This window comes from Podarcis melisellensis (genome assembly GCF_964234715.1).
Source record: "Podarcis melisellensis genome assembly, chromosome: 5".
Lineage (NCBI taxonomy): Eukaryota > Metazoa > Chordata > Lepidosauria > Squamata > Lacertidae > Podarcis > Podarcis melisellensis.
Window position 1 is genome coordinate 79,693,601 of NC_138537.1, and position 7,015 is coordinate 79,700,615.

Consider the following 7,015-nt stretch of genomic DNA (forward strand, 5'->3'; position numbering starts at 1 on the left):
TTCCTTTACTAGACCCAATAAGTCTTTAGTTTACATTTGTGTGTTTGTTTATCAGGGATTTTAAGAGAGGGAGAGTACAGTTGTCACAGTCTCAGCAAAAGATTAACTGCCAATGATGTGTTGTCTTTTACAAACTAGCCTCTGACGAACAAATCCTTAAATTAGTCGGAGGAAGTCAACCAGAGTATTTGCAACACAAGGTTCAAGGTGGACTTTATAAAAAGGCTTTGCTAAGTTAAGGTGAGCTCAAAGATCAGGTAAAATATTAAAGCCATTGGTAGCCAGTGTGGTGTCCTCTGGAAGTTGATATATTGCACCTCCCAGCAGCCTCAGCTGACAAAACCAATAATCAGGGATAATGGGAGCAACTTTTAGAGGACCACATTGGTTATTCCTGGGTTAAAACATCCTGCAGTGAATTTGAGAACAGTTTGCTGCTGCCATGCATTGCTTCTATTGGTAGGCCAATTGGCTATTGATATTAGTCAAGCCCCCTGACCTTATGATAACATGTAAGAGCAATTTACCCGATTAAGTAACTTTTGTAGTTATAACTGTTTATAATATATACAGTCATGCTCAGAGTAGGCCCACTGAAATCAATGGATATGACTAATTTGGCTCCATCCATTTCAGTGGGTCTACTCAGACCGGTGCTGGAGACAACCCAATATATGTAACGTGAAGTCACCTTTTGATACCTAACTCCTCCTGGGATGATGGAGCTTGTTGTATAATGATTGGTGACAGTGGAACTTGTAAGAGGTTGTCGAGACAAACCACCACATTCTGGTGCAATCACAGCTGTGCAAGGCACAATTTCAAATTTATAAGCATTGCAATGCCTTCTTAATTTATTATATTGCTTTGAGGAAACGCTTCCTACTCATTAGAAATCTCCTATCATGCTATTTTGATATTTTCATTTCTCAGAGCTACACTATTTTCCCTGCTCCTTTGAAAGACTTCAAGCTGTCCTCACACACAAGCCACATCACTTGATTACTCAGGCGGCAGCTGAATGTGTGAATTGACTCCAATAGAAGAGTATTGCGTTTGAGGTGCTCACTCACATGCAAAATCATGATTTGATGTTTCACTTTTCAAGTGTCGAACATCCATATGCGAACCAGCCCATAAGAGCAAAATCACCCCATTTGGAACAATCCCTACAGACCAAGTTTAGGAGCATATTCCAAAACCAATTAAGCTAGCCTAATTTAACTTATTTTTAATTGTTCTTGAGTAGATGGCTAATTTACTGATAAGAATCATTAGGCTTCAGATTTCTCAGTTGCTTAAAAATCTTGTTACTATCCAGCTTTTTCCTAATTAATTTTTCAATTAGGAGACAAAAAACAAGCACCAAGCGCTGAATTAAAAATACTTGTTTTAATTAAGTGATAATTATATATTATCATGTACCTACTACTTTCTCGAGAACAATTAAACTAAGAACCCATAGTGGGCCAATTAATATACCATACTGTATTTGCAACACCTATAAACATACGGTAAATGTGTGAAAAGATCTTACTATTCCACCCTACCCCTGTTTTCAAGTTAATACATGTTTCTCTAGGAAGAAAACTCAGTTTTATTGAAAAAACAAATATGATTTGCCAAAGCATTTCACTGCCACCACAAAAATTGTTCAGCGAATAAGGAAAAACAAATTAACTAAACAGAAACAATGGAACAGATTTATACACGTCAAAAGAGGAAGCAGAATATTATGTATTAACAGAAAGATGGCCCCACAAAGACAGAGACAGAATTAGTGGCTTTGATTATTTGTGACCTGCTGCTATCCCCCCCCCCCCACCCCCCAATGCTGAGGTATTGCTCTTCAGCCCTAGAGGTAAGATAATATTTATACTGTATTATTACAGTGGGTTTTTTGCACTTTTGGAGATGTCCTAGCTAGCAACATTGTCAAACACTATGAAAGGGATTGTATATGAGCTTTGTTAATGTATTTGAAATTTACAAAAGGATGCTTTAAATTTCAGAGATATATATTTGAAATGCAGTTCTGGGACACTTTGTGTATACATATTTAAGAAGACAGAAAAAGCTTTTACATGAATGTGCACTCCAGTGGTCAATTGGTTCTAGTATATATACTTGAAAAAGTGCCATTTCTATATGGCTTTCTATTATTATTATTATATTATTATTATTTTCCTTTGGTTTGATACATTCCTTTGCCATCCGTGTTTTTGTTATTCTGAGCTGAATTGCTACATATAAAGCTGTACCATAAAGCAGGATATTCTGTGTTTGACTAGATGTGCTTGCATTAATAAAATCAGAATTGCTTCAACCAGGCAGCATGGATCGTTGTCACTTTTTCTGCTCCCGAAAAGTAGGATTTCAGAGGTTCCTTGGCCATTTTTCAATGTGAAAAGCAGCAAGCTGATTGGATGAGGCAAATTAAGAGATTTTAGCGCACACCCATTCCCAGCCTCTGACAAAGATAATACTGGCCAACATTATAAGATTGTTGTAACAATTACTAACATCCATTCAGCCTTTAAGCACTTAAGTGTCTCCTTTATTTATTATTATTTTTTAAAGCTAACCTAACGAAACAGTACTCTTAGCCTGCTGGCTATGTTGACAAACATCCTAGCTAAGGAGACATTTCAGTTTCTGTCCTGGTGTGGTGGGGTCATGATATAATGCTAATGTTTTGCCAATAGCCACTTCCATACCCTCCACTGCCCTACATGAAAATCAGGATACAACCTGGAAGGGGACCTGTGACCCTCCAGATATTGTTGGACTACAACTCCCATAATTCCTGACTGCTGGCCATGCTGATTAGGGCTGGTGGTTATAGTTGTCAGTTCAACAATATCTGGAGTGACACAGGTCCCCCAGCTCTGCCCTACACCATCCAAATCCCCTATATAGTAACTGTATAGTATATAGTAACCCGAGAAGCAATAGGAAAGCAAACTTTCCTTCCAACACAGTCAAACAAAGTTGGTTATAACCCAACATAGAAATCTATGGCTGCAGGCCAACAAAATTAAAGATTTAGAGTTACCTTACAAGCTGGGGCCCCTCTATTTATTTATTTAGGCTTACTTCTAAACTGATTATTGTTGAAATAAGCAGGGGATGGTATAAATAGAAAATAGACTCTAAAAATCACCAGTATAAAACCTACCAAAATAAAAGAGCATCAGAAGATGGTAATGCAAGGCTGTGGAGGCCAGGATTTCTGACAGAGAAGAGCCCAAGTGAAGTGTGAAGGAGCATTTATAATGGGCCACAAAATGTTGTCGCTTACACACAAATGGGCAACTCCTGTTGCCCCCAGCAACACAAATTAAAGGCAACAGAGTCCCCAAATGGACATTTTAAAATTTAGGCACCTCATTTGCCCTACGATGTGGCCCAATGCAGGAAGATACTCCGACAAAAAGGCAGGAACAACTGCCGGGCAGGTTGCAATTTAACAGTCCCTGGGAGTGTCTCCATTGGCTGGTTGGGCCTGCTCCCAGGGGAACACCCAAACAAGGGCTGCTGGCATTGGCCAATAGCCGTGTAATTTGGTCTGCCATTGGTCAGATCACTTGCACAATTCGGGCCACCCAGGAAGGTGAGCAGACTTACCTAGGCTCTTCACAAAGGAAACTACAAGTACCCCTTTACTTTGTGAGGAGAAGATTGCTGTTGAAAGGCACCTGCCCTCTTGTGTCTTCGGCAGTTGGTTGCCTAGCAACACTGTTTCTATTCAACCCCCCAGGATTCCATAGTCAAGAGTCATAGAATCTTACAGTTGGAAAGGACCATGAGGATCATCTAGGCTAGTCAACCCCCTGCAAGCAGGAGCTAAGAAGCAGGTGACTGAGTGCCAGGTGAGTTCTGCTATAGGACAAGTCGATGGCAATGGAAACCTCTCCCTTACAAGAGGGAGAATAGTTTGTATACAGCACAAATGGAAGGGTGTCTTTTATATCCAAGGCAGATTGTGCAGCAGTAAGTCAGAGCACATGTGCCATCTTTCTTTGCCCCTACTAGAATTTTGGAAAGCCAACAGTCACTGGGGAAAGGATTCAGTCATTTCCAATAAGGAACTGACTGCTTGTCATAGGCTCAGGGGGACGTGGGTGGCGCTGTGGGTTAAACCACAGAGCCTAGGACTTGCTGATCAGAAGGTCGGCGGTTCAAATCCCCACGGCGAGGTGAGCTCCCGTTGCTTGGTCCCTGCTCCTGCCAACCTAGCAGTTCGAAAGCACATCAAAGTGCAAGTAGATAAATAGGTACCGCTGCGGCGGGAAGGTAAACGGCGTTTCCGTGCGCTGCTCTGGTTCACCAGAAGCGGCTTAGTCATGCTGGCCACATGACCCAGAAGCTGTACATTGGCTCCCTCGGCCAATAAAGTGAGATGAGCGCCACAACCCCAGAGTCGGTCACAACTGGACCTAATGGTCGGGGTCCCTTTACCTTTACATAGGGTCAGGACACAAAAGTGTGCCAGAGACTTTGGCTTAGTGACAGAACCTCTTCATATGGAATGTGTTTAACCTTCGTTGTTGGCTTTTAAGTGTGCAACTAAAATATAGTGCAAATGCAATGAACAGGTATTTGAGAACACCTGTGTCCTACTGGTGTATTCATTCAAGAGTCTGGATTAGCTATGAGTGGCTTCCTATTGAGCGTACAATTGGGGACAAATCCAGGTTACATTATGTGTGAAAGAGTTTCTTGTTACATTTGTAAAATGGTACTCAAAAACTCCCGTCATTGATTGTAGCGGGAACAAACTGGACTGAATCTACATCTCCAGAAAATGGATTTTAATTTCACAAGACAAGTTTTAAGCATCCAGTAGGACAAAATCCTACATAAAAAGCTGAAGATCTCACATGCCACCAGGTGGACACAAAAAGTAAACTGATAAAGGTATATAGAAGTTGTATGTCAATGAGTCTTAATATTTTAAGCTACGCCTATCACAGGAGGAAGATAAAGACCTGAGCCATAGACATATAGATTTCAGGGGCTAGAAAGCACCTTGCAATTAGTCTAGTCTATCATGCCGCACTACTTCAGGACCCAGCAATACTTGGTTATACTATTTAGCTATTAGTTGTATTGCCTAGGGGTGAGTCACCATGCACAGTACACGTGAGACAGATGTAATTTATCTGTAAAACTTTAACATATTATTATTATACACTGAGGCATTCAGCCAGAGGCAGTTTAGCACCCGAGCAAAACTGACAGAGCAATGATCTACCACATAGCAAGCTAAGAAAACTAGCCACAAACCTTGCCTGTGACTCCCTCAAACGCAGAATCAGAGTTCTTCAGTGAACACACCTGCAGGGCAGAAATATAGTATGCCAATAAATCACTAATTACTTAATCTACAAAAAAGACTAGCCCACAAAAAAATAGTCGCTCGCCTGCCTACATATACAATATTATGAATACTTAAAGTAACTTTTGCAAAAGCATTTCTGCTTGGCCCCATGGAGCATAATCTGAGCTGTATCTACTCAGAAGTCAGTCCTATTGAATTCAGTTGGGCTTACTCTCAGGTAGGTGGTCCCAGGACTGCAGCCTTATACACTGGTTAATTTTTCAAGTGTTCATTCTGGGGAATGGCCATGCAAACAGGACCTTGGTCTGGTCGGCTCCTGTGATGGTACTTGTCTTATACCTCTGAATCCCTGAACCTTTGGGTCAGGATAGGTAGCCTGTGACCCATGTCCTAATTTTGTGGGTGGCAAAGAGGGCGAAAGGCAGGGAGAAGTGGTGTTCCCCCACCAGATTACCCTCAATAGGATGCAGCCCTCACCAGAGAAAAGGTTGCCTACCTGTTTCAGGCAATGGTGATTCAAGAAGAGGCATTTCTGGGATAAGCGTAGTCTGATTGTCTCTGGAAACCTGGCTTTGAGTGCTCTTTTTCTGTACTTCCACATCTAGTGGTCTCTGCTGTCAGAAAAGCCTTTCTTCTGCTTAGGCCTTCATCAAACTTTTGTTTTTATAGGCTTCTGAGTAACCAGATAAGTGAGTTCTGGTGAGAAAGGAAGCTCTTACTAATAAGGATGAGATCATGGATTGAGTGCGCCTGTGTTCTTTAGTGATGGCTGTGAGCTCAAGGTCAATTTGGCTGCCTGCTTAACAGCAATTGTGGGTCTGTGACAATGCACTTACTGAAGTCCTGGAAAGTTAAGTGTTAGCTGAGCTTCTAGTTGGTTGGGAAATTCTGATGCAGTTCTTAGGTCATTCTCTAGAACAGGGTTTCCTAAACTTGGGACTCCAGGTGTTTTAGGACAACAATTCCCATCATCCCTGACCATTGGGTCCTGCTAGCTAGAGATGATGGAAGTTGTAGTCCAAAACAGCTGAAAACCCAAATTTAGGAATCCCTTCTCTAGAAGTATGAATTATCTGCAGGGACATCCAGTAAGGTCTAGGGGAACTCCTAAGCCAGGCTAGGGGACAACAGGGAGTAGCGGCAGCTTATTATTTTTGCAAGGTCTGGTTGGTGGTAGACTCAGGTTGGATTTTTGTTGCTGCTTAGTCCAAACAAGATTCCTTACTTCCTGGGTTTGGGCAATCTTGGCATCTACCTCATAAAGTCTTTCCAAGGCTGCAGAAAGTGTCCTGCTCCTTCTCTTTTGATTTAACCTGATGGTAAGCAGCTTTGCTGCCCCTCCTTGTGTTTCAGACAAAACTCAAGAAAGGAATGGTACAACAGTATCTCCTGCCAACTTCCACGGCTTCAACCCCCATCCTTCCCCCCTGCCAACATGTAGCCTCTTTCTGACTTGTCATAATATCACCTCTCACTTCCCTCTACAGCTCTCTACTTTGGGACAGCCTATAGTAACCTAATCAAATTGCTACTTTCCTTTTCCTTTAAAATGTTTCTTCCCTGGGAAAAAGAAAGCAACTCTGTTGGTTCCTTCCTTATGAGAGCACTCTGATAACTAGACCATGACTGCAAGTTGCGCTCTTGTGTATTTCAGTAAATTTGCTAGTTTCT